Consider the following 9,810-nt stretch of genomic DNA (forward strand, 5'->3'; position numbering starts at 1 on the left):
TTGTTTGTCAGCCTTATTTTAATGCTAGCTATGAAAGAGGCCCATAACCTTTGTCTCTCTCTGTCCTTCCTGCCTCTCTTTTGATTTTACAGTAATTCAATAAAGGAGAAAAATCTCCAAAATAATCTCTCAAAGGAATGACTGGTGTTCTGTAATGTAGTCTGATGTACAACAGCATGTTGGACAAACCATTTTCCTCCTTGTGGTCACAGATGCTGTGGCATCTCCACCGGGACAATAAACACTGACAGATGCTCTGCAGTCAGTGCAAGCATCACGCCAGTTATCCAATCAAATCAGCTACCTGTCCTGGGACCACACACTCATTCACACACACATACACACACTCGCACACACTACCAGGGGGACCTCTGACTTAATCTGGTGAAGTGCTAAGGTCGGTTCCCCAGTTTCCTTCCAGATATGAATCTCTTTAAGACAGAATCTTATTTGAGTCATCGGGTTAGGAGGTGAGGTCATTCTCAAAAATCTCCTCCCACACTTCATCTCTCTTTCCTGAAAGTAATATGTATGATCTGACCTGCTAATTTTGCAAATGCATCCTCCTGGCAAACATTTGCATCCCACACTGAGGGCCATATAGAGAATGAATGGGCTCTCACTATCCATTGTCATTGGATTGAATGGATTCAGTGGGGAGAACAAAATCATGTTCAGGCTTTTCCTTTACAGGCCATTTTCTGGAAGCCAAACAATTTACCTCAGCCAAATAGTCTCTAAAAAGACAAATGACATGTAGGAATCCTGCAGAGACGCTTGATTTATTATGAGGTTCTCTGGCTGGCAATACTACCAGTCAATGCATAGGTGTAATATATGGTGTAGCAGTTAGGGATGCACCGATTGTGAAATAGTGATCCCAATATTTTTTTCCCTTTTGTGACACAGAAACGATTAAAAATAGGCTAACTGAACTGTTTTAAAGTCATTTATCCCTTCATTACACTATCTTTGAAGGAGCACAAATTAATCATTAAATGTGGTTATGAATTGCTTTAGGTTCATTACAGCTGTATGTTGCTCTATTGCCTAAGCAACATTTTTAAAGAATATCTTATCTTAAATCTGTTTCAAATTTAATTATCAGTTCAAACATCTTGAAAAAAAGAGGATGATTACATGGGAGCCACTAACTGGTGAGTTCAATGGCTTTTAGATAATGAACATTATACACATTGACCAAATAAACATCCAATTACAGAACATGTGTTTCCAAAACAGAATATATATATATATATATATATATATATATATATATATATATATATATATATATATACAGTATATTCACATTAAATCATACAAGGAACAATTCCAGTGAAATGAGTGTGTGGAGCAGTAGACCATAGAGAGGCCACAGTGACCCATATGTCTCATGGTGACTTTTTCTTAACAAGCAGTGAAAACACAGGAAGCCTGACATACCGAGAGTCCAGGCTCATGGAAGAATTCTTCAGTTAATGAACCTGTCACCGGGCAGACTAACCTTTAAGTGGCATCCTCCTCATGACAGCATCGTGTTTAATTCAGGCCATTTCCATACTGGCTACATTTGAAAATATTTGTTCTTCTCTGTTTTGACCTACCATCTGTCAAAAATGGATACATGTTGCATTTTGTAGCTGTACGTTAGTGTGGACAGAGAAAAACTTTCCCTAAATGATAACAAACACTGCTCACAATCAGGGGCTGACAGCTAATAAGGTAAAGGTGGAGTTATGTGAAAATTCCCCTGGAGAGTTTTGGACCACCAGTGAAGCGATTACACAATGTTTAAATGAGCAGACCCTGTTTTAACAATTTCTGTTTAATGGTTTGCTGGCACGAGCATGAGGACCCACATGTACATCTCATGCAAATAAAGCTTAGCATAAGTTCAGTCAGGAAGACTATCTTATGTTACTCATTCTCATAATACATCATTCTCATCCCCCCCTATCATTATCATCCCCCCCCCCCTCTCTCTCTCTCTCTCTCTCTCTCTCTCTCTCTCTCTCTCTCTCTCCATCTTCTCCTACTTCCTCTTATCAGCTGATTAGGAGCATTTACTCTTTTAGCAATTACATCTTTGCTGTCAATATTTAAATATGTTCTCCTCTCTGTTGCTGTCAGCTTTCATACCAGTGTTAATTGTCGCAAATGGCAAACCTTCAAATTATCTTTTTTTTCCAGTTTCTGTTAGCATTAGCAAGTCGATGTCTGATTCTGCAGCAAGACGAGAAAAATATCTTCTCCCATTATCTTCTCATCTGCTACTCCTGGACACTCCGTGGGTCCTTCTCACTTTCCTTATTTGACAGCTTCTCGCTTCTCAGTCCTCGGCTGAACCGAAGTTGTTCTGTCCCTCCTTCATGAAGGGAGTCTCAAAGTCTTTATTTCTACCCGAGGAGCGAGCATCAAGGAGGGATTACCGAGGAGGGATCACCGAGGAGCTACAGTGGGGGAAATAAGTATTTTACCCCTTGCTGATTTTGCCGGTTTGCCCACTCACAAAGAATGCAAAAATCTACAATTTTAATCATATGTACATTCTAACAGTGAAAGACAGAATCCCAAAGAAAATTCCAGAAAATCACATCATATGAATTTATTAAAATTGATAACCATCTGATGAGGAAAAACAAGTATTTGACCCCCTGGACAAACAGCATGTTAATATTTTGTAGAAAAGCCATTATTGGCCAGCACAGATGTCAAACGGTTTTTATAGTTGGTGACAAGGTTTGGGCACATTTCGGCAGGGATGTTGGCCCACTCCTCCCTGCAGACAGTCTCCAAATCATTCAGGTTCCGAGGTTGTCGCCTGGCAACTCGAATTTTAAGCTCCCTCCAAAGATTTTCAATCGGATTCAGGTCTGGAGACTGGCTAGGCCACTCCAGAACCTTGATGTGCTTCTTCTTCAGCCACTCTTTTGTTGCTTTGGCGGTGTGCTTAGGGTCGTTGTCGTGCTGAAACACCCATCCTCGACCCATCTTCAGCTCTCTCACTGAGGGAAGGAGATGTCGGTCCAGAATTCCACGATACATGGCCCCGTCCATCCTCCCCTCAATACGATGGAGTTGTCCTGTCCCCTTGGCTGAAAAGCATGATGTTGCCACCACCATGCTTGACGGTGGGGATGGTGTTCTTTGGGTTGTACTCGGTGTTCTTTGCCCTCCAAACACGACGAGTTGAGTTGAGGCTAAAAAGTTCTATTTTGGTCTCATCTGACCACATCACCTTCTTCCAGGCCTCTTCTGAGTCGTCCAGGTGGTGAATGGCGAACTTCATGCGGGCCTGTACATGTTTCTTCTTGAGCAGGGGGACCTTGCGTGCGCTGCAGGATTTCAATCCATGACGGCGTAGTGTGTTACCAACCGTTTCTTTTGTAACTGTGGTCTCAGCGGCCTTCAGTTGATTCATCAGTTCCCCCTATGTGGTTTTGGGATGATTCCTCACCGTTCGCATGATCAGGGACACCCCACGAGGCAAGAACTTGTGTGGAGGCCCAGACCGAGGGAGGTTGGCGGTGGTGTGGTGCTTCTTCCATTTCCTGATAACTGCACCGACAGTTGATCTTTTCTCTCCAAGTTGCTTTCCGATTCTCTTGTAGCCCATCCCAGCCTTGTGCAGATCAACAATCTTGTCCCTGATGTCCGTAGAAAGCTCTTTGGTCTTGCCCATGGTGGTGATGTTGGATGCTGGTTGTTTGGGTGTTTACAGGTGTCTTTTATACAGGTAACGAGGTGAGGCAGGTGTATTTGATGTAGATAATTGGTTCGGATTGGGGCTGTGTCTTAAAGAAAGACTAACTGGCTTGTAGGAGCCAGAATACTTGCTGTTTGTCCAGGGGGTCAAATACTTGTTTTTCCTCATCAGATGGTTATCAATTTTAATAAATTCATATGATGTGATTTTCTGGAATTTTCTTTGGGATTCTGTCTTTCACTGTTAGAATGTACATATGATTACAATTGTAGATTTTTGCATTCTTTGTAAGTGGGCAAACCTGCAAAATCAGCAAGTTGTCAAATACTTATTTCCCCCACTGTATAAGCGAGGATACGGAGAGCAGCCTTCCTGGAAGCCGTGCAGCTGAAAGCCGTTGCTAACTCCGCCCACAGCTGACGAATTCATGTGACGCTTCAAAAGAAAAGACATCTCATCCCTCTAAAATCCCATTTTCTCGTTTCCTCCAATGATTCCCTTGTGTCTCTACCACGCTTCCTTGGTGGGACAGAATAAGAAGGGAGGAAGGGATGCAATTTAAGGAAAGTGTGAAGGACCCTATGCATGTAACGACCTGATCACCACTATTAAGTTTGATAAATCTGACAAAACTTCCCTCCACACCAATAAAAAAAGTAAAATGTGTCACATTTAACCCGTCTTCTCATAGATTCACTGGTTTTAACCTTCTGAGGAAAGACATCCTTTTAACAGGCAGAACCTTGAACAGAACCTGGCTGGAGAGATACAAAGCAACTACAATAACACCTAACTATAACAAATATAGAAATATGACTATACTCTAATCGTCAAAGATTTTTCAAATGTATCCGTTTTATTGTGCATGTGTCAAATAATTGTACACTCAAAAAAGTAGACTCTCCTGATTGAAAAGCAATAATTACACGAAAGGCACAAACTGGAGCCAGCCTTTGTCTTGGCTGGTGAGAGCTGGTTCTCATTGTGAATCAGTGCTTACAAACTCTAAGCACTATCTAAGCAGACTGATGGAGTGACAACAGACTGAGAGACCTGGAATCTGCTGAGCTGTAATGAGGTGCATCAGTATGTGCATGTTCATTTGTCTGTCGCGCAGTAGGTTCTGTATGAGTCAGAGAATGCAGCACAAAGCCCTAACTAATGTACATTTTTAGCACTGAGCCGGAGGAGTTGGAAAAAGATGTGACATTCAACACTTTTATTGGCAATTAGTGAACTGTTGGGCTTCACTGAACATGTGGATCTGCTGGAAGGGGTATGAAACAATTGGTCACTGTGTGATGATGTTATTTAGTGAGGCGCTTTATTATATGGTATTGAGTTAGTAAGATAACATGCAACATTACTTTAAATGGTAAGTAGGTACTAATCACATTACTTTACTAATAACTCAAAAAAGTAAGCATAAAATAAGAGTAAGACCCTCTTAGCTTAAAGATTCCTTACAGTGCTGCTGAAGACCAGGACAATGCCATCCAGAGTAGCGATATATCTTAAGATAATGAGCTTCAGAGGTGTTTGTCTGTGTTTATCATCAGGAAATTGAAGGTCATCCAAACGTGGTCCACACAACCATCCTGCATACCTCAAAGCTTCTTTGTACTTATTCTTATGTAATATCCCGTTTTTGCCCTAATTCCAAAAAAGATGATATTCCAACTAAGCTGTTTACATGGCTAATGAAAATGAGTATTCCACTAATATTCCTGTTTACATGTAGCTAATTACATTTTCAAATTTTACCAGTGGTAGCGGACTTGTTGGTCTGCGTGAACACAGCGCCCCTCTTTCATTCCTTCACTACTTCAACCAGCTTCTTCAAAAGGTCGGCATAGCGAATGACATCCAAAAACCTGTTGATATCCAAGTCTTTGATAATGTTTAAAAGTAGGTGTGTTTCTCCTTCTTATCAGGTCTTCAGCCTTGCAAACTGTTGGCTGGTTGGTTTGTGTACAGAAACCATAGCAACGCACAGAGCTGACCATAAGCCTGCGGTGAAAACCCCGATTGAAATGCATATTGCGATGCGCTGTATACATGTCCAAACAATGCCTCTAAAACATGAATGATACCGGAATATCCCACGTCTTAATCGGAAAATGCTATATTCGGAAAAAGGCCTTATTTGGAGTATCCAAATAGAATATGCTGTTTACATGACCTGTATCAAATTCAGACTATTGTCACATTTGGAATAATAGTGGCATATTAGTGTGGATGTAAACGTACTATAAGTTAGTAAGAGCTCCATGCTTGGAGGTGGGTATCAAAGAGAACCACTATTTTAAAGATAACAACCTGCGCACAGTATCTATGTAGGGGGCACCCAGATTTGAACTGGGGACCTCTTGATCTGCATTCAAATGCTCTACCACTGAGGTATACCCCCACATACCTAAATATGCTTATTGATCAGCAGAACAATGGCTGGGCCTCCACCATGTGGTTAAAATCCAGGTCTATGCCCACATCTGATTAAAAGTTTCCATGTATTTTTTCAAGTATCCAAAAAAGATGTTGGCATTTTCATTTTCGATAAAGGCACATCTGCTGTGGTCATCTTGATTTCATGTGTTATAGTGTCAAACTAACAGATAGTGTAGGGCTAGACCACTCTGTTACAGAGGCCCAGCAATTTCCACAAAATGATGCATTTGGTGTGACAGCGATGAGGAACAATGTCCTTTTAACAGGCAGAAACCTCATACAGAACCTGCCTCTTGTTTGACAATCATCTGACATAACCGGTTGGGAGAGAGAGAGAGAGAGAGAGAGAGAGAGAGAGAGAGAGATAAAGAAATATGACTCAAAAGAATTATAGCAGTGAGTATAATGGAATGACATGATGAAGTGTCAATAATAGTAACAGTAAAGGTACTAGAACTATGACTAATAATAGTAGTAGTGCAGCGCGTAGCAGGGCGTCAAACAGGACCAAAGCAGCAGCTGCTACCACGATCCAGGTGTCACCACAATCCGAGAAATTCTGAGAGGGGAGAAAGCAAGAAGCCAAGTTAGAAACATGCATTAATGGGACATGATCATACACAGATGGAGAGAGAGAGGAGCTCAGTATGTCATGCTGCGTTGTTTTATTTTCGATGTTAGGGGTGTAGTGCGGAGGGAAGGGGCACGGGACGCTGGGTTGAAGATTGTGGCTGAGACCATCAGGTTTTATTGTGTCACAGAAAAAAGGTTTTATCATCCCTTAACGAAGTTCAAATCAGCTGGGCTGATATCTGTGATATCAAGGTTTTAAATGACATCATAGCTGCTATTGATAAAAAGCATTACTGTGCAGCCATCTATATTGATCTGTCCAAGGCACTTTGACTCTGTCAACCATCCTATTCTTATTAGCAGACTCAATAGCCTTGGTTTCTCTCAGAACTGCCTCGCCTGGTTCACTAACTTTTCTGATAGGGTCCAGTGTGTAAAGTCAGAGGGCCTGCTGTCTGGACCTATGGCTGTCTCCATGTTGGTGCCACGGGTTCGATTCTCAAGCTGACACTGTTCTCTCTATATATCAATGATGTGGCTCTGGCTGCGAGTGACTCTCTGATCCACCTCTATGCTGACGATACTATACTATATACATCTGGCCCTTCATTAGATACTGTACCATCTAACCTCCAGGAGAGCTTTAATGCCATCCAGCATTCTTTCTGAAACCTTCAATGACTTTTGAGATGAACACCTAGGCTCAATGTCTAGATAACGCGATAATATCATTATCAAGAATTCTTTTGGCCACGATAATTGTTTAGTGAAAATCAGATATCCTGAAATGCAGATGCAGGAAAGGTATTGGAGAGTGACAGAATAGGGGTGTTAATAAGTGAAAAGAAGGGTGTAAACTGCAGGCATAGTGGTAGTAGTAGTAGTAGTAGTAGTTATTATTCATTTGAAACCTGGCCCTTCACAGCATCCTTTCTTACGAGGGAATTTGATGCTCCTCAGAGATAATTAAAAAATCTATTTCTGATTTACTCTGTCAAAAGTACGTTGGTTCATTCTGTGAGAGGGAACATAATATAATTTAAAATTAAAAGGTTGAACAATGTTTATGGCAAGTCATGTTGACTTTAAACAGGAAGGAGTTGGAAACAGTACTCTGGTGCACATTTTCATCTCTTATCAACTAACTGACCAACCACATTGCTATTGTTAGGACCCACAAGAAAATAAATTCATACAAAGAGTTGTTACTTGGAAATTTTTCCCAGACGCAGACATCAACAACTTCTTTTAGATAGGAAGGTTTACATATAGAGTGGACCTATATTCTGTCTACAAGATAATGCTGCCCTGGGAGCAGCTCTGTGGCAGCGCACAATGTTGATTGATGAAAGTCAGTAAAAAAATGGATGCTCTGCCATGCTGCAAAAAAACAGCAGTGTGAAGACAACATAAAGAATAGTTACGTCTCCCATCTAGCTTTATCGTGATTTATTTAGCTTTCTGTATGAACCAGCACCGTGTGTCTTTGTGGGCTTTAGTTGTAATGGCAATAATTGGGTTTTGAAAAAGAGACTTCCTCCTCCGCCTTAGTGTTCCCTGCTGTCTGTCTATTTCCCTCTGACATGATCTCTTGTCATTTTTTTAATCTGTGAAATAGTTCTATTAATCTCAGTCCACACAACAGATCATTTATCTGTGTTTCATTTCTAGCAGTCACTTAGCTGACTTGTGTCATACATTTGTTTAAAGCCCACTACATCTCTGTCCATCCTGGTCCAATGAGACACTTTATCATGCGTTAGGAAACTTGATTAGCAGGACTCAAGCTCCTTTCTAATTATGAATGCATCTGTCCACCTTTTAGCCATCAATCTGTGTTATTTGTCATGTGTTGTTCATTAGTCACAGGGAGAATAATAAAATGTCTCACAACACAGCATGTAATGCCATTAATGTTCATTTGTCATTGGGTGGAGCTATTTAAAGGTGGTGCGCTGGCAGCCCTAGCAGGGCTTAAAAGGCACCAAGCCGCCACAGCATCAATCCGATAGGACTAAATAATTCATGTTGCTTAAGAAGTCTGGTCACAGACGGGGCGAGAGGTGAGACGGGCCAGGCAGGAAAACTTACTGTACTCTACTACTGCTGATTTAGATATGTGTTAAGTGATGTTTTTGTCAATGAGATCCAAAGTAGCTTCTGCATTTAAACTCTTCAGACCCAGAAACTTTATCATAAATTGTGGTGGGTATCCAAAAATGTGTCAGGCTGGATTCTGGAGAAATGTGTACAAAACAATGCACAATTATTTGACATTTAGTATATTTTCATTAGTTGGAATGGTGCAGCCATAACAAACATGGCATCTGGGATCTAAACTATTCACTCAGTTAGCAACTACTTCTTCTATGGAGAACTATGGCTGTTATTATTTTCCATCCATCTATTGGATGACACCGCCTACCAAGAGCCTGGGTCTGTCCGAGGTTTCTTCCCAAGAGGGAGTTTTTCTTCGCCACTGTCTCACTGCTTGGTCTTGAGGGAATTACTGTAATTGTTGGAATTGTTGGGGCTTTGTAAATTATAGAGTGTGGTCTAGACGAACTCTATCTGTAAAGTGTCTTGAGATAACTCTTGTTATGATTTGATACTATGAATAAAATTGAATTGAATTATTGTTTGAACTGTACAGGGGCCTGAGTTAATTATGAAAACAGGAAACACCAATTTCATAACTTATGCACAGCATTTAGAATATGCTCTACATAGAGAAAACACATCCATATAGAGAAACACGGCTGCTTCTTCTGCTAACCTTAGCTCACGGCTGCCGCTAATTCAATTTATTGCTGTGTCTCAAATCTTGCACTTCTGTACTTGCACTTGCTATTTTGAGTACATAGTGCATTCACACTGACCAAGTGTTGCCTGTGTGTCTCTGGGGCACAACCAGCTGCAGTTGCAAACTCTGCTTTACCACACATGTGATATCACTGGTGTCTGGAGGCTGCAGCTGCAGCGGGGAGGATATGGACGACGGCCGAGGAACAAAAACTGAATGATTCTGCTGCAAGAAAATGTCAGCCTAGACAGTTTTGGCTTGATACTGTTGCCGAGGA

General features: G+C 41.2%; 1 non-coding gene across 1 annotated transcript; it reads right to left on the minus strand.

Moving 5' to 3' along the window:
- Positions 1-6,047: 6,047 nt before the first annotated feature.
- trnac-gca (transfer RNA cysteine (anticodon GCA)) lies at positions 6,048-6,119 on the minus strand. Its single transcript has one exon. It is a non-coding gene; the product is annotated as a tRNA-Cys (tRNA).
- Between the last annotated feature and the right edge of the window lie 3,691 nt (positions 6,120-9,810).

This window comes from Perca flavescens, chromosome 4, assembly GCF_004354835.1.
Source record: "Perca flavescens isolate YP-PL-M2 chromosome 4, PFLA_1.0, whole genome shotgun sequence".
NCBI classification, from domain to species: Eukaryota; Metazoa; Chordata; class Actinopteri; order Perciformes; family Percidae; genus Perca; species Perca flavescens.